Source organism: Syngnathus typhle, linkage group LG9, assembly GCF_033458585.1.
Source record: "Syngnathus typhle isolate RoL2023-S1 ecotype Sweden linkage group LG9, RoL_Styp_1.0, whole genome shotgun sequence".
Lineage (NCBI taxonomy): Eukaryota > Metazoa > Chordata > Actinopteri > Syngnathiformes > Syngnathidae > Syngnathus > Syngnathus typhle.
The window spans coordinates 8,205,005-8,230,349 of NC_083746.1; the positions used below are offsets into that span (position 1 = coordinate 8,205,005).

The 25,345-nt window shown below is 39.8% G+C and overlaps 1 protein-coding gene across 1 annotated transcript in view; it reads right to left on the minus strand.

Annotated features, from left to right (window-relative positions):
* The window catches only part of asic4a (acid-sensing (proton-gated) ion channel family member 4a), a 64,675-nt gene extending 51,264 nt beyond the window's left edge, over positions 1–13,411 (minus strand). Inside the window, exon 1 of the mRNA XM_061287838.1 lies at positions 13,310–13,411. The gene's annotated coding sequence lies outside the window, so the exon portion shown is untranslated. The remainder of the gene's footprint in view (positions 1–13,309) is intronic.
* Between the last annotated feature and the right edge of the window lie 11,934 nt (positions 13,412–25,345).

The window sequence follows — 25,345 nt, forward strand, 5'->3', positions numbered from 1 at the left end:
TTAACACGCAGACAAGAAAGACAATTTGAAACTTAATTTTTTTTTTTTTTAAATTTCAAATAAGACCCACAGTTTCCATTGGGCGTAAATGCGTTCATTTTTGTGGTGAGTGAATCAAACGTGTTTTGTTGACGAGAGAAAGTAACATGATATTCAGCATATTTAAAATTGTGAGTGACTCTGTTGTACAGGTATGTAATGTGGATATTCTGAATGTTTCAGAAACCGGAATTCTGACCTTTACCAGAATATTGACTGCATGTAAACGTAGTCTCTGTCTTCCCAGTCAGAGGCGCCAGAGTTTGCTCTGTCACTCCGAGAGTGTTGTGCTCTGAATAACCAAACCGTTCCAAACGGTCCGGAATGCAGCAGAGCACATTTGGATATTTTCAACTACACTTAAAGGATTGACCTGCCAATACACATCATTTAAAAAAAATACTATTTATGTCTCAGTGCTGTTAATGGCACTTTTTCCAAAATGGCAAACTAAATTATGCAAATGGCAGGGATGGAGGCGAGAGCCATAATGCGCGCGCTTTCCTTTGAGATGGTATTAGTCATGCGGGTCACATCGCGAGGGGCTGTGACCGCAAGAGAGAAGTCCCATTTAAATGTGAATTAAACCATTTTACCACTGCTGCTGATGTCAGATCAGAATTTGAAGGGCAGAGGGTTACCACTAATCTATAAAGGTCGCTAAAGAAACCTGTGCCAAGTGGCTTGACATGCTTTTGGTTAAGTCTTGCGAGTGACCCTTCACGGTTGAGCGGTAACAAAAAGTGGATTGTTGTGTCTATATATATATATATATATATATGTATATATATAGAGCACTAGAGGGAGTCCGCACACTTGTTGCCCGTTTTTATTCTTTACACATTTTATGGGATGATAAATCTGTCGTTTTATCAGTACACATAACTGCTATTTTCATCCTGTGTCACTGTCGTCAATGTCTATTGTTTTTAGCAAAAAAAAACAGAGCAACTTTATATGTGATAAAAACGCTATTTTAGTGTGTTATGGATATTGTAAAGCGCAAGGTGACCATGTTTCAGCTCTGCCTCTGGCAGCAGGCACAGGAGGTCTCGCTACCACACAGTGTTTTTTATGTGGCTATTCCCACAAGATGCTGGGCTTATTTACAGTAGCACAGAGGGAACCACAACTCAGTGTACTTGCCATGGCTGAATATCACATGAAAATGAGAACATACAGGCACATCTGGCACACAAACACCTGAAGGACTCACATAATGGATGACATTCTATGTGTCCAACCCACTTTTTTCTTTTCTTGTTGAGGCCCCACAATGACACTGAATGGAAGAAATATTACACGCATTTTTTTATTTTATTTGTTTTTTGCTGCATCCTTCTTATGTATCTTTAGTCTGAACACTGCAATTCCACGAGTGCTTCCAATTTTTCATTTTGATGTGCAAGTATCAGCTCTGAATGTGGGCAAAGTAAAAGCTGAGCGACCTTAAAACTGCTCATCTTGATCCATTTATCAGGGAATGAAATAAAAAAGAACATAGAAGTGGAAGATAAGTATGGATTATATGCTCCCAAGAGAAAGAGCTGATTATCATCTTGTTCATAGTGCGCCGTCTATTTGACGTGTGCGTTTAGTTGACGCAGTGCAGCTCTCTTGCTTAAGCTAGGACTAAGTCGACACATGGCTTGCATGATGAGTCATTATTTCCATCCATCCATTTCATCCCTCCCTCTCATCATGTACTGTACCGTACCATACCATACCCCAGTGAACCTTGGAGGACTAGTCATTCTAAAATGATGCTATTATAATCTATTTGGTAGATATTTTGAGAACATTTCACCATTTTTTAGACATCTTTTTGAGAGCGTGCTCCAGTGAGTTGCCATTATTTGTTTTTGGATCCATAAAGCTTGTGAAACATGACAGCTCTGTTTCAAATTACCAAGAAACGGCAGCTAACTCAATTCCCTATTTTGTTTAAACCACCACTGTAGTGTGGGTGTTTTGAAATGATATTTTCAAATAGCAAGAAAGAAATGTCGGATGAGCAAAAAAAAAAGCAGCTTTGAATAAAAGTCTTTGCGTTTTTACCAGGGGAAATGACACCCAGCAATACAAAAACTAAAAAAAACAATAACAACATGTCATGAAATTCTTTTGCATTAATATGCTGAACGCTGAACAAGACCAAATTCTCTCATTAGTGGTTGTTGTTGCTGGACAGCAAATGTCTTTGAGAACATAAACATACTCGGAACAAATTAAAATTAAATTAAAAGTTGGGCAGAAAACAAATTTTCACATCCTCGCAAATAAACAAAACGATTATGTTCTTAAGATGAAATGTTTTCCATTTACTGACCAGATGTACTAAATAAAGTTCAATTGATGTGGTAGATCAAATCTCTACCAGCTATAAAATAATAAGTCACTTGTTAGCCAAACTTGTTGAGCACATGTCCCGCAAACAAGCCACTAAGTTTTACTGTATGTATTCATTTATCTGTCCATGTCGTAATATAGTTGCAATAATTTAAAACGCATTAAAATAAATCTGAACTGGTGTTTTTTATTTCCGTAACGCGTGTCCACGTGTCTCATTTTCGGCGTGAAATTGCTTTCCGCTCTTTACGATTCAGTTAGAAAGGTGCAGCCGTGAGATAGGCCTTCACTCTGATGCATTTGGCACACAACTACAATACATTTGCTACACAATCAGCTCAACTTTTCCAACCTGCCGGCGCGCGGCTTCTATTTGACCGATATTAATGCGGTGAAAACAAATAATGACGACGTAACGCAACGGAGGACGCTGCTGCCTCAGCACTAACACATGCGATCAGTGGTCAACAGAAAGCCTCGCTATGTTCAGCCAAGGGAAATGTCAAATTTGCATAAAAGCCACTAAATATTGTATTTCTTGTTGTTCTCTGTGCCCCGTGTTACAATGAAGGCGATTGTGTCGACTGCAGAGCACAGGCTGATATTTGCTCTCTTTTTTTTCGTCTTCAAGCAAACACCATAGGTCACACCTCGGTGAAAGGAACATTTAAATGGTGGTGTTAGCATTTAATAAGGAAATGCACTGAATGTTTCTGAGGCCCCGTGCACAGCAGGCAATGTGGTCCAATGGGGCCTGTATATCTAAATATATATACTCAACCTATAATTAAATTATTTCAAATTTTAAAAATACCTGTAGTGAAAAAAGTGAAATGTGGAGCTCCTCTGAAAGCCATATTGTAGCCACTATTTATTCAATATATTGTTTAAATATGTATTTGTATTTGCTTTTCTTCATTAAATAGCCACATTGTAGCCACTATTGATTGAATATATTGTGTAAATATGAATTTGTATTTGCTTTTGTTTATTTTTTTCATCCCCCGCTGTCAGCAAACATTGCATAATTGGCTTTGTTTCATGTCACACTCACGGTGGCTCAGCTGGAACATGCCGTTGATGGATGTTCTGCGATATCGATCAGTTTTAACATTTGGGTTCATCACTCTTGACTGTTTTCTGAGCAGCTCAAGAAAGAAGAAAAAAAAAATACTTGACACACCCAACACTACAGCATAATCGCTCAGGATTGTGTTTTAGACACACCTCATAATCAAGCCCTTTTTGATTTTGATTGCACCACAGAAAAAAAAAATGCTCAAATTGGCCAAGATTGTTACTATGTGCGTACACAGCTTCAGCATCTCCATTCTGCTTTCAGCCAGCCCTTTTCTAACAAGCACATTTTGAAAAGACTCCACTTGAGTGGAATTATAGTCCGGTCGGTCAGCTCATTAAAAAACGCAAGGAGCGAGTTTGAAATTTTGTTTACACCGAATGATCGAGCTGCGGGAGGGCGGTATGACCGCAGGTGTTGAGACAGAAGGATCAAAGGAAGACATTGAATGTGGACACACACGGCGTTCTAATGCGTGTGTGATGTTGAGCTGGGTTGAATCGACTGAGTGCAGACATCCAGTCACCACTTCATTTTAACTGTAGAACATTTGACTTGCGCTTTCATCTCAATGGAAGTGCTGAAATGACTTGGGAGGTAACGTATCAGCTTGCTGAGATTGGACACGCTTTGGCTCAGTGGTTTAGTTCAGCTTTTGAGAGCATGCATTTTTGCAACCATACTCTAATAGCAGATGAAAGTCAGAAGCTTCCACTTCCTAATGAGAGCTTTCATTACGGCTTCTCTTACTCCTGTAGGACCTTATGTGGATTCGTTCTCTCCATATGTAAGAACACACAGCCCAAAGGAAAGTGAAAGCTATCGGAGCTTGAGAAGCGGACTGAGGAATTGCCGTGCTTTGCACGAGTGCAAAGAGCAGGGTTCAATGATTTTAGATTGCTCCGAGCGTCGTGTCTCTTCAAGTCAGCAGCCTACTGTATGCAACAAAGTCACATTTTCAACGCTCATGCACCCCTTCAATGTTAATAATTAAATCAGTCAAGAAAAGTAAAATTATGCGACCACCGCGTCATTTGGTATCAGTGGGCAATAAACGACGGAATACGCAAGATTAGGGAATGTGAATAACGCTAAATTGGTCGTGGGGTTTTGTCGGTTGCTACGCGGTGTTTGCTAATTGGTTCAAGTGGATTGTTTAAAAGGGTAAATGTGAAGCTCTGTACAACCGCAGTAATTTCATGTTTGGCACAAAAGAGATGTGCCTGCTCTCTATGGGGGTCTTCGGGGAATCAATGGATGCTGATCAAGGGCAAATATAATGCATCATTTGATGAATGCATAAAATACATTCTGGTGGTTTGCTTTGATTCAGCATTTAAAACAAACTCTTCACTGCCAGGGCAATTATTTAAAATGCAATCGTTGATTACATGGTAGTGTTTTTTTGTGCACTCTAATGTGGTCGACCATACAAAGTTTTGTTAAAAAAAAATAAAAGACTAGTGAACTTCTGGAAAATTCTATTAGCACCAACCTTAGTAGATCTACTTCCTTCATATTCATATCATCGTTCAAAACCAGGCCCATTTTCATTCCAGCCGTACGAGCAAAAGCACAAAGTCTGCTCCATTATTCAATCGATGAAAGTGAATACAAGCAAGAGGAAAATGGTCTCCTGTTTTCTGTGTCCAATATCAGTCAGTCAGAAGAAAGTGGTTATGTGCATTTTAATCTCAATGCAATAGATGTTTAATTCAATCCTGACTTGATAAGGGCACACCTAATTCTTAACGCTGTTAATCTCATCAGATTTTTTTCTGCTTTGCTAAGTCAAAACATTGGGGGGGTTAATATTGATCTAATGCTGAATGTTAAAAAGTTGCCTGCTGTCAAAGGGCATCCAATAATCAACTTAGCAAAATAGCATAAATCGGGTTTTAAAGTGAAGGTCACTGCAGAGAAGCAATAGTGAGGCAAAAATTAATCAGTTGATACACACTGGGCCTTTGCGACGACGATCAATGGCTGGAATATCCCATCTGCTCGGTTTGTTTTTATGAAAGTGTCTTTTTTTTTACAGTCTTGCTGTACAAACGTTTTTCAAGTCACAATTAAATGTAGTTATGGAGTCATGTGCAAAGTCATTTACCCAAACCCAATTCACATATCCAGAGTGCCTATTGTTTTCAAGTCAAGTTACGACCTATTAATAATTTGGTGTCTCAATTCTTGCAAATTGACATTTAATCCCGGATAGAAGAATTTATTTTTGATTCTACCTAGCGCCTGTCAGCATTGGACAGATGGGATGGAGCGAATGAGGTAAGAAGCCTTGAAGGTAATGCCGACCCCTTTCCCCTCCCCATCAGCTGCACCAACAACATGCCACTCGCATCATGGGCCCGACCCACCGTCGACGCTCACAGAAGCTCACCTGCCCTGCAGCCCCCAGAACAACAGACTTTGCTCCTCTGCCAGCTGGACAACAGCCTCCACCATAAACCCCTTCTGGATAGCCGTTCTTAAAAAATACTGTACATTTCTTCATGGCACTTTCATCGGAAAGAAACCTTGCATCTATAAAACCATCACTTTTCAGGAAACCCGAGAAAATGGCTTGCATCAGCAAAAAAGTCTTTTCAACATGTTATATTGATCAGTACTTTGTCAAATCAACACCCACTTGGCAATTGGCCAGTCGTACCAATTTGCAAAAAAAATCTTGAAACCCAATTTTGAATGGAGGAGGCTATCTGAACATTTTGCTTCATTGGAATGCTAGCTTAGTATTGTTAGCGCTGCAGTTTTGTTGAAGCCGGATATGCATTTTTCTGACTACAGCCTTTCATAATTGCATGCCATTCTGAATGAAAATGTCGGGCTTATGGATGTTAGTGAAGGGCAAAAAAGTGACGTAAGGAAACATTCAAATCAGGCAAGCAGTTTTAACACAGCTCACAACCCTTGAAATATTCTACCCTCCATATATAAAACGCTTTACAGTCATAGTGATGTAAGCATATACCTTGATGTCTTTGTGACATTTTTTTTTTTTTTTTTGCTACCGCTGACTCCTAAAATAGTCGCAAGCTCTCCTCTTAAGCAGTGAGTGCTTTGTTGCTAAACTCAGCCACTATGTCCAACAGTGGGTTATCCGCTGGTCAAGTTCCAGCCAAGAATCAATACCAGAGCAAAGAGGTTAAACCGCAAAAGGCTGTCAGAGGAGCTGCATCTTGTTATTCCCACTTTAAATGCAGCCTTTGCTGTGAATGTAAATGTAATATACAAGCGCGAGGCATGTGCAAGGTTCCCGCGGCATGATTTAGAAACAGGACAGGAAGACACCTTATCCCGGCGCACTGATGAAGGTCACAGCCTATGACAGCTCCTCATTCAACTGAAAGAAGTGCCTTTGGCATGGTGTGGTTGTCTGAAACTCTTTACCATCAGCCTGCTTCACTGCTCTCCTGTCACCAGAACTAAATCTCCACTTGCCATTGCTACCACTGTGAATTTGTGTTTCGGTGAGCTGAGGTGAGTTTTGCAAATAGCACAGATAATTTGTGCATGCAGTCAAAATGTGTCATGCATAAGAAATTATTTTTCAGACTGATGAATGCCAAAACATTATTTTGCTGGGCAAGAGATAGTCAGCTGCTGATGATTTGTTTGGGGGGGTGAAAATCTGTTTTTATGATTGTACTTCACACTTATCGCTTCACACAACAGCTATTTAAAGAAAAAAAAAAGACAAATAGAATACAATCGTTGTCATCTATAAACATATTTATGTGAAAAGTAAAATCTTTCAAATGACGGACGACAAACGTGTCGACTGGGCCAACGCTAACAGGAAACATTTGCATAATTCCAATGAAATGACTAAATTAATAGCTTGTATGAAGATTGTTCGTTGTGGCAATATCGGGACAATAGAAGTGCCTCATCATTTCGTACGGTACACACCGCATGCAAATGGCATCGTATATGGGGGGAGGGGGGTGCGGGAATGCACTAATAAAGCAGCAGTCCCAAGGTGATAACAGACTACATTATCGTCTGCTAAAGTGGGACAGCTTGGAAAATGTGGTTCTTCATTCTTTAATAGCCCTGCATTCAGGGGTCTGGGTAAAGCAAAGCAGACCAGAAAAATGAAGATTGATATTTTCTGTGGGGCAACATTGTCTTTGAGCGGTACGCATGTGTGCTACGTAGCAGAGAGGTCCTGGGTTTAATCTCAGCTGAGGTATTTGCTTGTGAAGGTTTTCTCCAGGAAGACTAGCTCCAGGCACTGACAGTTTTAATGGATATGGCAAAAAAAATGTTTTTTGTCAAATTTAAAACTCTCCCTATGAAACTGCAAATTTGTTCTGTTTTTGTTTGTCTTGCTCGAATTGAACTCCAACTGTTTGTTGACACTTGCCATCATGGGAAAACAGACGCTATTAGCATAATATGTAATTAATTTATTCCGAGTCAAAACAGTGTTATTTTCTCTTGTCTTTATCGGTGGTGCAGCTAGTGGACATCAAGGAGGTCTCGGATGGATGATGAAAATCCCAAAGGTCGTCCCTGACGTAAGATATTAGCGGCTGACTAAATCATGTAATGTTGCCGTATCATCCCTGCCTTGATCAATCTCGCCTAATCAATACATCAGTCCTCAGGCATGATATCAGCGAGACAGTAGTGCTGGAACCTGGTCATTAGCATCGGGTGAATGATTGGCTGACAAAAATGCTCACTGGGGGCAATTGTACTCGGGGCGCTGAAGAGCATAAATATTTCAAAATGACCACTCAATAATGAAATTGTAGTCATTCCAAAGGGCTATTTGGGATGTTGGTGTCAGCCATCTGCTGTGTGGAAACTGTCCTTGAATAAGACGCAATTGCAGATTTTCCTTTTGAACCCAGCGCTGCAACCTGTTTTCTTCAGCTGGCGTATGAATGAGTCAATGCTTATTTCGTTCTATGCGGCAAAGATGAACGATTGCAGGGCCTTAAGTTTAGAACAACATTGCTGATAAATTCATTTGACACTTGTTGGGTGCAGGCAAATAACATGATGTGTGTTGAAATGAAAAAGAGGATTCGGTTTATCGTTACACAACTATGGGTGGGAATACCTATTGCAAAAAAGAAACAAGGTCCAGCAGCTCTTGAGCTTTTTTTTTTTTATACACGTCATTGGATGATTTCGCTCGCAATGCAGCTTGCTAAGAATCCTCGTCACATGTCAGGCTGTCTGGATTGTCTTTTTATGCATCCTACTCCCCCCCACGTTTTTAATCCTCTTCCTTTAGCCATGGCCTCTTTCTCTCAAAAATGGTCTCTTGGCTATTTCTTCCGTGATTGCAGATACAAATGACGCACGGGTGAGGCATGATTGCTGGTTGAATCGTTCCAAATCTGAGTCTGACTCAGTTTTTTTTGACAAATTAACATTATGCATAGTTAGTGCAATTAGACATGCCGGAACAACAACTTTTGTATCACATGATAAATCATATCCAGTTGTGGTTCTTGAGTTGGGAATGGTATAAAAAGTAATGCAAATGCATCACAGTGCAAAATGTGTTTTTGTGGGTTGTCTGGTTAAAAATGCTTCAGGGGATTGGCTGATTAATTGCTTGATTGATTGATCGATTGATTGGTTATTGGTGAAGATAAGCAGTACAGAAGATCTATAGATGGATGAATGGATAAATGAAGAATTCGATTGGTTGGCAACGGCACTTCTGCTTGCAAACTCTAACTTTCTCTAAATTATTAAGATCCAGTCCAATCCTCAATGTTGAAAAGAAATAAAAGGCTTGTGTTCAGAAGTGCGTGTGTGTGAGATGGATTACTCTTAACTCTAAAAAGTACATAAAGTACATCGGAAATATGAATCACTGTGAAAGGCTACTGCTGGGGTAAACACGAGAAAAAAAATCCAAGTTAAATTGAGGGTAGCAATAAGGCAACATTACACGGCGAGCCGATTTATACATCATCCGAATCTGTATATATCAGTGTGGGGATAAAGTCATGATTAGAAAACAGCATGTTTTACAGCATATCTGTTAAATATTGCATGCTGAAAAAATAGCCCGTCTCAGATGTCCTTCGGGAGTCTCGGTACAATACAAAGTTGTTTACGCTGAGCCGGATTTGCTTAAGATTCAACGTATTGCTGCGCTATTACTTAAAGCTCCCTCGGGGCATTATTGCGAATATGAACATGGCGGACCATTGAAAGAGTATTAAATTTATTAAGAGAAGGCATCAAAGACTTGGCCTCATCCTTGGGTTGTTTCTAGTTTAGATTGCTGTTTTCAGTAAGACGAAATAAATGAATAAGCTCTGCACTGATTGGATGGGTGGGGTCGGGTTCGATATCAGTGGGAGTGATAGACGTGACCTTTTCCAATATGTTGTAGCTCTACTTTAAAATGATTAGCGTTATAATGGATGGCACTTTTGAGTGTCATCCGTGCCAAGTGTCGGGTTTTTTTTTAAATCAAAATATGGTCGCCTAAAGCTTGCTAGCTAGATATGCATTTCTGGTTCCAGGTAACATGATCAAAAATTTCGCACATTCAAGTTTTCATTCAGGGTGCTTAATTGACATACCAGGCCACCGGAATGCAAGTTCCCATTTTACATGCTTATTATTACTGCCTCATAGTGAGATTGTGTGTTTTATTTTTCAACGCCCCCGTCAGTTACCAAATATAGTTCCACGCTTGTACGGAGTCCCGTGACAAGGCTTCAACATGAACAAATCAGGCGGGAGTAGGAGGAGAAAACATATTTGAAGAGACATATATAGAGATCATCTTCGGTTCTCCAGATATATCTGGTAGAGAGTAGTTTATCCTGTAAAGGTCATTTTTTAGATCGACTGCAGCTCTAATAAGCTCCAAGCAATATAGAATAGTGTGTAACCTTTGATGAGGTTTTTTGACTTCATCCCATTTAGCTGTCTCTGTGGCCATTTATTACTCAGGTACCTCCTGTTGTGCCGGGTAATTACAATTAATTAGCCAGAGAATTGGGTGGATTCTATCACTGATTGCCCCCGTTGCTTTGTGTCTACCTGCCGTAACAGCGTTTTCTGACTGTGCTCATGCTGTGACTCCATCAAATCCATACAAGCCTGACCTTCGGCAAGGTGTTATGGGTCCTGGGCTGGCCTTGATCAGAGCATTGGGAAGGAGTCAGACCAGACCAGAAGGGATATCACAACGGCCCATCTGCCTCTCCAGATCTCTCTCATCATTGTAGTCATCAGCGGGACAGAGATTTAGGGGGAGAAAAGTGCCAGAAGCTCTGAAAATGATGCTTTTCTATGTAGTTGCAATCGGAGGGACTGTGAGGTCACATTCAAGAGCGTGATCCAATATGAAAAGAAAAAATAGAAAGAAGGAGAGTCATTGGCTATGTGGCGTTTTTTAGCGCGTCTGCCTCACAGCTCTTTGAATCTCAGCTTGGCCCTTCCTCTCTGGCATTTGCACCTTCTCTCTGTGCTTGTGTGAGGTTTCCAAGTATACTTTGGTAAGTTGGGGGTTGGCACTGCATCATAGGAAAATTGCTCATACTATGGTTTGGTTGATAACATTGTGCTTGGAAATTAATGGAAGAGTGCGACCCGAAAAAGCGACTTTTGTGACCCTGTTAAGTCTGCAACCTGGCTCTGGTTATTTCCTGGGAAATATAATGGGAAGATTATCCAACAGCATAAAAAAATTCATCTCATCATTTCCCGTCAGGCCAGTAATAGGACTGAGACACATTTAAATTTAACATTTTGTCCTGTAGAGTTGATGTGGGTGGCTTTTGTCAATTATTGGGTAAAATGGCAGACTTGAGGGTCCTTAGATGAGAACAATGACACAGACGGTCAGTAAATGACTCGAGTCCATCTGCATTTACGTGAAAAACTGCGTAGGAAGAACAATCAGCGCCTAATTACATTTCATTTCTATTCCGGATGTAAAACAAGAGGTTAACATAATATCACTTAACCATCTTCACGGTTCACTGGTGCCAAATGATGAGGCTAATGAAAGCCACTCTAATGCTACCTGGCTGCTCTTTTTTTTTCTTCCAGAGACAAGGCACTCTTGAAAATCCAATTTTCTGTGCGCTTGGTTTCTTTTCTATGTCTAGTCACTTGTCATGTCTTTCGTCAAAGAGATTATTATTCCGTTTTCTTGCCTCTCTCTGAATCTATCATTTACAACGGGTACAATCCTAGGATGGGGCAAATCCTTTCTACTTGAGCTGTCCTTATGTGTCAGTGGAAAGTGTTAAGCAGTACAAAATAAGCATTTGAGGGGGTTTTGAAATAAGTTCCAGCTTGGAGGGTTAGAATATTTGAATGCAAGTGCTTTGGGATCAAATGTTTTGGGAAGGAAGCAAGCAAGCAACAAAGTCTACTTCGAAAAAATACATCGCACAAGATAAGGATTTCATTTCTTTGAATTCTGTTTCAAGGAAATCAACCTGAGCCTACCGTCATTGTTGACAGAAGTTCATCTGCAACAAATCGATACAGCTATCCTTTTTGATGAGACGGGATTACTTAAATCTACCTAAGAATTTCTGAAATAAACAAGCACACAAGCAAACAAACTAAAAGAGCTCATGTTGACTTTTGGAATCGTGAGGCATCGCTGGGTCACCCTGCCCACAAGATCAAGATGTGCAAAAAAAAAAAAAAAACTACAAACACGTCCACTTGTGCTCTTGTTAGAAACGTTGAAAATAAACAACTTTTCCAAGATGACCTCTGTCGACCCAGTTTTTGTGGGAAGCTCCAGTTTTCAAGTCATGCCAGATAAGCACTAGTGCATTTTAATCCCTATTCTGCTGACTGGGACATCTTGTTAAATAACTGCTGTTCACCTCCTCTCTTTGTAGAGGGGATTTCCTTATATGAGCGCATATCCTCAAGACCTCAGATCCACCCGTATTGTACGGGTCCATTGTGTCAAGCTTAAGCTATAACTGAAAATAGCCTTCAAAGTCCAAGGCAGCATATTCCTCATCTCAGCACCGACCAATCCATATCCGTATCTTTTTATTTCCCCTAGTATGTCCTTTTCCAGCCCATATTTATAATAAAAGTCAATGGCTACTTTGGTTTAATCTCAGAAACCAATTAACTTCTAACAATATAAATTCCGGTTCTTGGGATTCCAAGACAACAAGTAATGAAAATAAGATGCTGCAGATGCATCGTTTCCTGCGTTTTATTTTTGCATGGGTAATTTGTTATATATATATATATATATATATATATATATATATATATATATATATATATATATATATATATATATATATATATATATATATATATATATATAAAAAATGGTATATAGAAAGTTCAGCCTGACATGGTCAAGACAGGCTAGCTTGCTACGTGGGTGGATTCCTGTAATGAACCTCATTAGCCTTACCTTGCTCTTCTCACCTACTTTCAAAGGAAGTGAGAGGGAGCCTTGTTAATATGCGCGGGTCAAAGTTTGGATTGCAATACACACGAGGCGGTACGACTAATCAAAGCCTTTAATTTCTTTTTTTAAGTTTTTGTAAAGATGACACGTTTCAGCTTTTTGCTGCTGCTGACTTTTAAGTGACACTGGTGTTCTCCCTCAGGCAAGGAATCTCCAGTGTCAAAAAAAAAGAAAAGATAGCATTACTTCATACAATGCATTGGAAAATTCTTGTTCTGCACCAAATACGCCCACAGAATATTTCTTTTGCCGCACGGGTTTTAATGATAGTTTGTACCAGAGGTGTGTAAAAAAAAAAAAAAAAAAAAAAAAAAAGTGCGTATGTTTTTTCATGAAATAAAAGAGTACATTACACAGATAAGCATGGAGCTCACCTGAGGAGTTCAGTTCCAACTCTGTGGAGGTCTGAATGTAAATGGCCAACAGGTTTGGGGTACACCTTGCCGCTCATCCAAAATCCCTGCAACCTTGATCTGAATAAAGCAGAACAGAAAATAAATGACATTGGTTTTCTAATTCCTACTCGTTTTCTAATTTGTTGATAACTAGGAATAAAAAATAACTAGAAAATGCAATATAGGTATAATTTACATACTAATTCTGAAACGCATTAATAGGAAAACTATTTACATTTATTTCCTAAAATAAAAAATAAATTTTCATCACTTATCTTATTTGTCATTACTTTCCATATAGATTACCCCAGAAACATCGCACTGATTTTTCCTCTTCTGTCCGTGTGAATGAATCATAAGTGTGTGTATATTTAATACCATTCCGAAAATAAATGAGATGCTTTGGCTAGAGCCCACAGCACATCTTTTTCCTCGGAATGTAATGAGAATATGTGATGAATGGCAATTAACATTTAAAAGAGGCGCGCACCTCAATGGTAATGGCTATGATGCCTCGCCTCTGTGTGACTTGGCACATTGCAAATATTTAACAAGGTCCTCAATGGATGAATACAAAGTGGCTGTTAGAATTTCATACCGGGAGGGGAGCGAGAGTTGCATCTGAATTTGCTCCTCGGTTATGTCTTCATAATGAGGGTGGCTATGCGACTGCACTACAAGTTGAGTCGCAAATGTTTAAATGTCATGTGTACAGTACATCACAGAACAGTAAAAAAACAAACAAGAAAATGAAAATACAGGTGGAGAAAATATTTTCTGTGCGCATTATCAAAAGTTACAAGCAATGAATGTTTGGATACTTTGTCTATGAGATGTTTTTTAAAAGGCTCCGTCAAAGCAGGAGGCCCTACTTTGGAAATCTGGACCACTCGCATCTGTCTACTTTGACAGAAGCATTTCCAGGCGAGCTCGTTCCCACGTCAGCCGTGGCTCTTTGATGTCAACGGGGAGGATTACTTCAGCAAAAACGCAAAGTTCTTAGAAGAGGGCGGAAAAGATTCGCGGCCCGCTGTCCTCCATTGCTTCTTTGTCAAGGACATTTGCTCTTCCCGACTACCCAATCAATCAGGACCCTCCCGGGTGAGGGAGCCTCCTTGTCCCTGTCACAACACGAGATTGGACTGGCTGCAGTGCTAACAGACTGTCAAGATCCACCTGACAAAAAGGACTGGGGAAAAAAAAAAAGCAGCTATGCTTGTCGGGAAAAAGTAGTTTTTTGACAGTGGCTTGGACACATTCTTTAAGACTCATCCTGTAAGGTGAATTCAGAAATGTGTTTCTCAATACATTATAGATGTTTGAAGAAAATGTTGTAGAACTGAATTATTGCAATAGCCTTAAACTGTTTTTTTTGCTATTTCTGTTTTTGGGCATTGTCTCACGAGCTACCGCTGGTGTGTTTGCTTTAGAGCGCCTCGCTGTTGGCCGTGAGTGCAGGGAGAGAAAAGTAGAATGATTAGGAAAAACAAAAAGCCAGGAAGTTTCACACTAGCATGGCCACTTTGGAGTGCCTGGTTGCCATGACGACTGGATAGAAAATATTCCAGCCAGCGTGCAAACTATATATGTTTACAGCTCTACCATGTAATCATAAGATATAATCTATATGCTGCAGTAGAATTTGTTTTTCCAGTGGATTGACAAAAGCGCCAAAGTGGCCCTCTCGCAGCGTTAGACAGGTCACCTAACTCGATCTACGCTGGGCACAATAATAGAGTCACCTTTTTACCATTAAAACTGATTGGCACCAGAACATACAAACAGTAACTCAATTTTATATACTGAGCACCAACAAAGAACCACAGTTGAAAGAAAAGGACTAAAAACAAATAAAAAGGTTGAAAGGACAAATTATTTGATTTAAAAAAAGTCGGTGACATCGACAAAGTCCTTCTGTCACTGTGCTAGCAACGGGCAGCAAACACGAATAAGTTATCTATGTGAGAACATCACATCTTGGAATACAAATCCTCTCTCTCCTTTTTGCAACTTTAAAATGCGAACGCTAATACGGCGCTAATGGGGTCCCGGCTGCTCCATCAATATAATAGACAACTAAAGAAGGTCGCCATAGCAATGACACTGACACTATTCCTCCACCTGATTACGAGCCATCATGGTGTTTCTGAAGCTGCTCAAAGTTGTTATGGCGAAATTATTCCAAATTGCTCCTTTCTATTTGGATTTTGTCAGCTATTAAAGCCATTTTGTAAGCTTTTCAGGGGTGCACTTTATATTCCTGGAGGTACTAAAGATAACGGATGATTGCCTATTACAAATGGCATTTTCTATTAGTGGCATATTATTTTAAATCATTCCAAATGCACTGTACGAAAGGTGGCGGTGTGTGTGTGTTCGCATCTTCGCAGGTTTGAATGACCTCCGAATGTAATGTGATGGAGGACGTCCTTTGGGAAACGATGTGTTTCCCAAAAAGTGTATGCACTGTAAGGAACAGGAAGGAAGAGTAACAAAGTGAGAGTGGGTGCTTTTAGTGCTATTTCTGTCCTTTGTGAATCCAGGTGAGTGATGTGAAGCTGGTGCTTGTCTACTCGGCTCAGCCTCAGGCCCCATTTTCTACTTTCCTTTTTTTTAACTGAATTGTGAAGAGAGGCCTTGTGTTTGAAGCAACAAAAAAAAGATCATCCTTTAGAAATTGCATAAAATAATTTTGCTAAGGAATACCTGTTTGGAAAATGTCCAATAGAAATACGGAAAATGCTGTGAGGTTTAATGCAGTCGTCCAATAATTCCGTCTGACTGCTAAGTGCCTTTGCGAGGTTGACCAGTGAACTATGCTTGGCCTCCCCAGTTGTCAAGATAATTAATTTTTGGCTATTTTCTAATGTTTACGTTTTTTTTCTTCCACAACTGACCTCCATAATGAATACATAATGAATCTTTTTTTAAGATTTAAAAAATAAAAACTCTCGGAAAATCTGCCAGTGTTGTGAAATAATGGTGCTAACAAACAGTTTCTTGGAATCCATTTTTAAAATGTCTTTGCTGACAAAGAGTGTCACAATAAGATTGCAACCTTTACTATAAAAGCAAAGCTGCAAATTATGTTTCCATTTTTTGTCCTGTAGTGCATGTTGTATAATAACATGGCTACTTCCTAGATAACCTTTTGTCCTACTGCATATCAGACTAGAAAATCCTCTTTCATTGAGGGGGAGGGGGAGGAAGACGCATGTCCCGGTGGACGTCGACATCTCCACCATGATGGCCGGGACAGAAAGATCAGGCAAAAAAATGAGTCGGCTACAGGAATAACATTCCCTCCTAGCTTGTAACGAAAGGGCCGTGATATATTTGGCTTTGACATTGTGTAAAGACGTTTCCTGCGAAACCCCCGTCTCCATCTGTCAGCGAACGGGTGGACATTTGTTTTACGTTTGTTCACCGCTCCGTGCGGTTCTGTGGTGAGTTTGCAAAGATGTCATTGAATAAAATAGACAAACATTTAAGCGGAAGGCTGCTCTGACTGTAAAGCAGTTTGTGAAACCACTTGTATTGATTTCTTGTCCCGGGCACACAAACAGGATAGCGGGGCAAAGTACCATCTTTATCTGGACTTTTCATCACTTGCGTGAGTGATAGGCGAGGCCCTCGGCTAATAGGTTTGTCCTCTGCATGCATAGCACCGACGGACAATAACGCCGCCTCGTCCACACACCTCGAGAAGCCCGCTTCCTACTAGTTACGGTATTTGGCAAATGAATTGATGCTATCTCGCTCAACAATACATTGGCTTCAATATACGGAGACATTGTGGTATTTATAAATGTCAACTTAAGTAAAAAGCTATGGGCGACAACGGTGGAGGCTTTGTAATTAAAGGTCAGCATTTGGTGATAAAGTTGTTGTTTTCTGTCAATGTATTACATTTTCTTTTTCGGCCACCGTCGAGACCAACCAGAATCACCGGAACAAATTATTTTTTTTTTATCCTAACAAGACCAAGAAAGGATACCGTATTTTCCGCACAATAAGGCACACCTAAAAACCTCCAATTTTCTTAAAAGCCGACAGTGCAAATGTCTTATATATAGACAAAGTTTTAAAATGGGTCATTCATTGAAGGTGCGCCTTATGATCCGCCTTATAGTGCGGAAAATACAGTAAATTGAGGGTTTCCCATTTTCCGGAAGATCTCACACTGGTCACCAAGTGGAAAAAATTATTGGTTTGGGTTCTTGCTTAAGAATACCCAAAGCATCCGTCATGACCAATGGGACACTCCATGAACATAGCTCCACAGAGAGCGCTTGCCTCAAGTGGTGAGCAGAGACAACCGTGCTAACTTGGCAGTGATACATCGGTGGACCGTTCAGGAAATGATCACTTGGGAGGAGCAGCAGCATCACATAGGTTTCCTTCGGGCACAACCGAGGAGCATTTGGGGCAGCATGTGGTTTCTGTGAGACGTACATCTCTGGCATCCCGAGTCTTTTTCACAACTACACTAAAAATAAAAATGAGCATTTAGCATACTGTATTTGTGCTACTCCTTGCGCCAGCTAATCATTTACTTTCAGAATTTAATTTTAAAAAAAAAAGCTGAAAGCACACAGAGAGAAAGAAGCATTATCATCGACCGTTTTACAAAGTGAGACACCTTTAAAACATCACATCTTGTGTTCTCCTGCTTTTTACCGTGTGGCTTGCCTAAGGGCAGGACAACTGTCCTTGTTTGTGTGCTTTATTTTGAAGAAGGGAAAAAAAAAACAGCTCAAGAGGTGTCAGGGAGGGCAATGAAGTAAAACAGCCTCTGCAATGCTAGCCTTGAAATTATGGACCTTGCATGACAATGATGGGTTTGTTATTATTTTGAGCCAAAACACTGTGATTAATCATAATATTCATGAGGTTCCAGTCAGGGAGAGTGACCTTGACTTCTCTCAATGTGTGTATGCAAGCCCCGGAGTCAAGGAATATCAAAGGGGACACAGTCCTGGAGATGTGGGACCGAGACATCGCCCACATCCGTGACAGAGCTCTGGGCCAAATTAACACTTGCAAAGCCCGTAACGGAATCGCGGGGGAATATTAAGACGTCTAAACTCAGTGAGTCCAGAAAATAAAGAGTGAATCCACAAATACCTTCAATAACTCCATTTTTTTAAAATGCTTTTTAAGCCCGGTATTATAAAATCCTAAAAATCTGCCTTGATTTATTTACTTTTTGTTTCTAGTTCCGTACCTCACTTCTTAACATACAAGTAGATGGTTTGATATTAGCATGCATAAAACTGCTGCTGGGAATGGGTGGCGTTTCCTTTTTGTGCAAGACTTGCTTGAAATCAATGTGAGGAATCAATATTTGGTTTATTTATGTAACCTGGAAGTGTTCTATCGACAGCCCTTGGTTCATAAGGAGCAGCTAAAATCCTGTCAAGTTTTTTTTGTTTGAAAGTGTTATATTATAACAGAGCGCTTTAAAAGAGGTTGTTTTATTCCAGATGTTGAACTGTAGCACAATATCCAATATTTATTTTTATGGGACTATCATCTGTTTTGACATAGCAATAACAATTGGGACTTTTGTCACAAAAACATACTTGGGGCTAGGTTATTTATTGCGGCTGTCTCATTTATTCTACACTGCCTCCCATTTCTGTCAATTTATAGCACTCCAAGGGAGGCACCTGATGACCAGATAGACCAGCTCAGCCTTTCTGGACATTGCCGTTCTGCAACGCCAGCATTCGCTGTCAGGGACATTTAACGCTGAGTTTGCATTATTTATGAGGCTACCTTTTGAAATATTTTCCTTAATTATGTTCCAAATTTCCATAAAGTACTAAATGCCGTGTAGCGGAAACACCTCGCAACATGTGTTTAGAAGCCACATGTTGTGGCTGTTTCCGGAGTGATCATATTAACCTCACCCTTGCTCCAATTCTCGTTAGAGATAAACAAGTTTTAAGCAATTGTGAAGGTGCTGCGGTTTCCTTGGTTACCTTGTCATCCAACCACACGACACATAGACCCTACCTTGCCCTCCCTCACCATCATCTCTCAACCTATAAATGGCTGATTAAGTTAGGAGACTTGGGTAGATCAATTCCAGGTAGCCTGAGGTTAAACTGAAACCAAGGCAAGAACGAAATTGCTATTGTTTGTTGGTGAAAACATTATTACTCACAGTCACATTCATACAATTACTCCCGGGGAATTTCTGTACACTGTTTGACATTTGAGTTTTGATCAAGTGTATTCATTATATTACAGTTTTTTTGACGTATGAGAGGTTTTAATAGCAAAACAAAACAAAAATGCACAACCAATTCAGAAAGTAGCGTCCTTCAAATGAATCCATTGATACTGCTAATTTATAGATCATGATCCAAAGATTTTTTTTTTTTGTTCAGATCACAGAATCCCCCCCACCCCTGTTTTAACGTCTTTATTCTTTGACTGCCAGTGGAGCCATTTAAAGGCATCATTTAGCTCTTAAGTGGCCGTGACAATGCTGCAGTGTATCACTGCCAAGTGAGTGATACACTTCTTTGTAACATTCAGCTCAGTTGACACAAAAACAGCATTAGTGAACAGACAGATTTCAAAATGAGCCACACGCTGTCTTTGTCTTGAAAACAAATTGAATCTCAAGGGAAAAAAAAAAAAACACTGAAAACAGTGCAGTGAAATGGAGTCTAATTACCAGAAACAACATAATGGGGTAACTAATAAACGAATCCAACAGGTAAAAGAAAAGACACAACACAGAACAACACAGGTATGACAACTGTTGATGTGACTTTATGCATGATCAATCTATAAAATATGATTTTTTTTGTAGACCTAAGAAATGAAATACCGTTTTTTTCCATGTATAATGCGCAAAATTTAACTACTTTATTGTCCTAAAATCTGGGGTGCGCATTATACACGGGTACAAAAAAAGGCAAGGTTATTTTAGACGGTCGGCAAAACCAAAAAGTTCATTACAAAAAATAAAAAACTCCAGCAAACCTTGATAAACATTCAATAGAATTTCCCTATGCTGGACGAGGGGAAATGTGGAAATATCAGGAGGGGGGAGGGCAGTGCCCCTGCTGCACCCCTCTAGCTCCGCCAATGAATGCAGGCCTATTTTAGCCCAAGTAAGAGATTATAAAAGGATTTTCCCCAAGAGCCAAAAAATCCAAACAGTCCCAAGGGACATCTTATTGGTCTTTAAATTCATGGTAGTCTTACACTCCTCACACAATCCACATCCAAATTAAATGCAACCTATGCAAATCATGAGTTCAATAAATCCATAGTAAAGAAATAGTACCAGTGGTCAACGTAACCTACAACATGCACGCTGAACAACAGCGTGAACGGAATCGTGAGCAACGATTCACTCAACACAAAGGTGAAGACGCATCCGTTCTGAGGCCGGGTGGTGCGAGTGTGCTTTGAGGGGACAGCGTAAGCAGCGAGAAATGTAAGGAAGACACAAATAAGAGCGAAACCTCCAGGAAAATGGAAGCGAGCGGCACAGAGAGATGGATTTAGGAGATCTAAAATAATAGTGACATTGTCTCTAGACAGCACTCATTATTTCTCCATTCGGTGCTGAGGGGACATGGCTGAAATACAATACATTTGACAGCAGGAGCAGGGATGAGGCGGTGGCTTTCCACTGCCATACAGAATCAGCGTAATATTAAAGCTCCTGTCACCACAAATCACAGCAAGCTCGCTCGTACAACTTATTTGCAGAGGACTGATATTTTTTTGTTTACTTAACGTTCGTGGGGGGGGTGGGGAAGATCAATGTTCCTTGATGCTGATGCAAAAGTCCAGATCATATAATGAGCTACAAACATTAATCCGACCAATCAATGACTAAGGATTTGCCTTGTTCCGCATTTAATTTCTCGTGGATGCTGACACAGAGTAATATAGAAAAATGGTCTGGGAAAAGCTGTAGAAAAAAAATTCAAACCAATAACATTTAGTGTTCTAGTAATACTCCATGATGAATAAGCTGCTTTTGTGGGGTAACAAGGGAAGCTGATTGGTTGGTTTGTCTCGGGTGTGGGTTTCAAAAAAAGCAAAAGATAATTCCAGAGATGGCTTCATCGATGGTCCACTCCCTCTTTAAGAGACATTAAAACATCGAAGTATCTACCGCTTGTCTATAAACGCAGAAATCCACATTCTCAAATCATTCCAGTTAAGAGTGTGTTTTCTTTATTTATTAAATGTTATCAAAGCAGCTTTAATCAAACACTGGTGGGAGTTTTTGATTGATAAATAGAATAATGATGATTACAATTTTCAAAGTAAGTCATTGTCATTTCAAAGACGCCTTGTAATCTATTAATCAGCGTGTGATTTTCCCTTAAGAGTCACGCTATCAAGAAAACATGAAAAGGGTGAGGGAGGGCAGTATTCCGTGAGGATGTGAATGTATAAGTAAAACAAATCTGTCGGCTTGAAATGAGGGGCCCGTATTAATCAACTAAATGGCTGAGCGAGAGTTGCCCTTTAAATTCCCAGCTGTCCCTGAGGAAGTGGTGGCTGTTAATATTTAATACATACATGTGTCGCACCGCCAATCACTCTGTCATACAAATTAGTTGGAATTAATTCAATTGCTGGCGGAAAAGTCATCCGATTAAACCAGAAACTGCTGACATGGCCACTATCAAGAATCAGCGTACAGTTTTTTTGTGTTTAACACCGCACGCTTTCCTCCTAAAATGCAAATGAAAGTGAAAATTCATTATGTGTTTTTTTTTTTAAACTGTAATGTGGCAAAGACATTACCGATGCTAATGAAAGCTTTTCACCCTGCTTCTGCCATGGAAAGTATGAGATAGAATGTTAAGCGGATATTTCTAGCTGGCGTGGACGTGGCGCCGCATCATAAATATGTATGCACCTGAGGAAAGCAATAAGACATCATCATCACACAGATCACCCTGCTGTCAGTCCCCTCGGCCAGGCCCATTAATAAACACTGGCAATCGCGGCCCTTGACCTGCCCGTGCAACCCTAAAGGGTCGGCAGAGCAAAGCGTGTGCTATTCCCTCGGCCATCCTAAACACACAGTTTAGCTTGCCAAGTGTTTACATTTTAATGAAATGGCTGAGGAACTGAAATGTAGTCTTATATAACCCTCTAAAATATTTACCTGGTGGATTGAATCAGCTCTAAAAAATAAAATACTTCGCCATAGCGACTGAATTGAATGTAAAATATTATAGGGCCTTTAATTTTGATTGTCTGGAGAGAAGTGGCTAAATATAGAAACTATGAAGTTGTCAGCAACACCTGTATGGCTTTGCTTTAGCGCCAATTCTGGTTGTCATGGTAGCAAAAGCTGCTCTCCACATGAGACAGAACCGTCAAAATGGCAGCATTTAAACTGCGAAGAAATTATGTCTTATGTTTTGACGAAAAAATGTCAGAGACCTATTAAATGACACTGGGGGTCCAATTTCCTATTGTAGGCTGAAGTGCACACATCTCAGCAAGCAAAAAGAAAAATGCCGTAAACCCAATTCAAACAGTGTTAGAAGATACATTGTGTAGCTGTGGATTTGCCTTTTCCTGTGTTCAATAAAGGATTTTTTTCATTAATAATCACATTCCAAACATGGTCAGTCAGTTTTGTTCTGCCCAACCAACCAAAGCATACAACTAAAACCTACTAAATATTATTCAGTAAGACTATTTTCCATAGACAAGAAGATCCAGCAGCCAAAAAAAAATGTCTTTCGATTTTTCGGGAGACAACAAATAAATGGGCTTCTCGGAGAGACGGAGAGGCTTTTGCCTTCAGGTGGCAGAAGCGATGATGAGTGAACGGGAGGCGTGTCACACCAGAGCTGTTCTCCTCTACCTGTCTGAGCGGATTAACCTTTGTTTATGTGAACCCGCACCGAGAGCTCCTACAGACCGACGGCGCGCCAACAGCACGAGAATGCCCTCCGCAGGCCTCCGTCCACCCTTTGTCCTTTTCGTGAGAATCACCACTATTATCAACATGGATTTGTAAGGTTACATTTTTGGACCAATGCGATGTAGGGTCAGGGAAAAAGTATGTTGTACATCCACGCTGGAGTGATGAAAAATAAAAAGAGGCTTAGACTGTCGTTATGAGCAACTGCGATAAAAAAAACTGCACGAGAATGCGGGCACTTTATCCGAAGAACAGCGGTGATGTATTACTGGAGATGGTTGAGATTATTCTTACAAAAAATAAATTCCATCATGAATAAGTTTAAATATTTTAAAATAATTAAAATAATATTTTTGGTGCACTGACTCAGCATTTTGGGGTTTAATTGTAATTATTTTTCCCAATTAATTCCAACGAGCATCAGTTGTACGCAAATTTGTGAGCCTCTGTTCCTAATCCCCACAAACAACACATAAACAGTACTGTAAACAAATTAGCCTTTTAATTAGATTTATGTTAAACTCGCTCCAAAATCCTGATCACATAAAGCCTAATTATGATATTTTTAGGATAGCCCCGCCCACCCCAAAAATGCTACTCAGCATGTAACAGAAATGACATTTCCATGAGCCTGAGAATGTCTTCATTCACTCTGCTCTGCTATTTAGCCGTGATTTATGATTTCATAAATGTAATTGCTAAGGGGGAAAGGCTCCATTGCATGATTCAACTGAGCATCATCGCCGTCACCTGCTGTGCCGCTTGGATCTCCACGTTGGAGCTCACAGGCTTTGCGGCTTATCGCTGCCGCAGTGAAAAAAAAAACACAGTAGGAATTAACTTGAACTGAGGGCAAGGCACAAAAGTTATTCTTTTGTTCTCCAATTAATCAAATTTGAAGCCTCGAGACACTTGCAATTCTTTATGACAAATGGAAGTCATTAAGAAGATTACTGGATGAGCTTTAATGGGATGGTGGGGATAAAGGAGCCCGCTTACCTGTTGGGTGGTAACATTAGGGTACAGAGTTTGATTATTTAATTAAACATTTGCTATAAAATTTTATAAACTGCCAGGAACTCACTTGACCCCTTTCCTTGACATGAATTTTATTTAAAATGAAGGTATGAGAATAGCTGTAAATACCTTTGGATTGCAATAATAACAGAGCGAAGCAATTGTTCAGTGCTAAGCGTCAGTTTTTTTTCTATTTCTCAGAAAATCTATTTCAATTGGAATCATAGGTGTCTGACTGATCAATAATACTGACAGTATTTCTGATTAGCTCTTGAGAATGTACGCAATTGGAAAATATAGTAACGTAAAGTGCAATGTTTTAAGTTGAATAAAAATTGTTTTTTTTTTGCAACTTGTGGTCAGACTTTGTTGCTCATTAATTGGTTTTAATTTCTCACCCCACATGTGAGAAAAACTGTTTCGCAAAAGACAAAGAGCTACTTGTGAACGAGCTGTTCCAGAATCATGCACTGAATCTTGGCTGTCAGTGTCTAGCGTTGGCACATTTTTTAAATAATAGTTTGCTTTTGCTTCTACAATACTCAATTTGCAAAGCCAGTCAGCCCATCAGTCATTCCGGAAATGGTCTGATGTTTACTTTGCAGCAGCTCTTTGTTTTTTTTGTGACACTGGAACTAACATGCAATCATTCTCACTTTGTCACATTTTATAGCAAAGTGTGAAATCTTTTTTATCTGGCTTTTTCTTGATTAACATGGAGCTTGGCCTTGACTGCAGCTGAAATCTAAAATTGGCAAATTACCGCAAGAACAGGCATGGCTAAAAACCTTACAATTAAAACAGGTTTTTCAACAGCATCTAGAGAGCGTGCAAAAAAATAGTCAGAAATAAATCAAACAAAATACCAGATAAGTCATCAGAAGAAAACAATACATGAACCTAAGCTAACTGTGAGCTTATTTGTTAATAACTCATGAGACAAGTCATTTCTTAAATGGCTTAAATAAAAAAAACACACTAATAGTCACTCAGGATAATATTTTGATGGGCTTCTCTTACTTAAAAATGTGTGAGCTTCACTCAATCTGTTGTGCCACATGTAAATT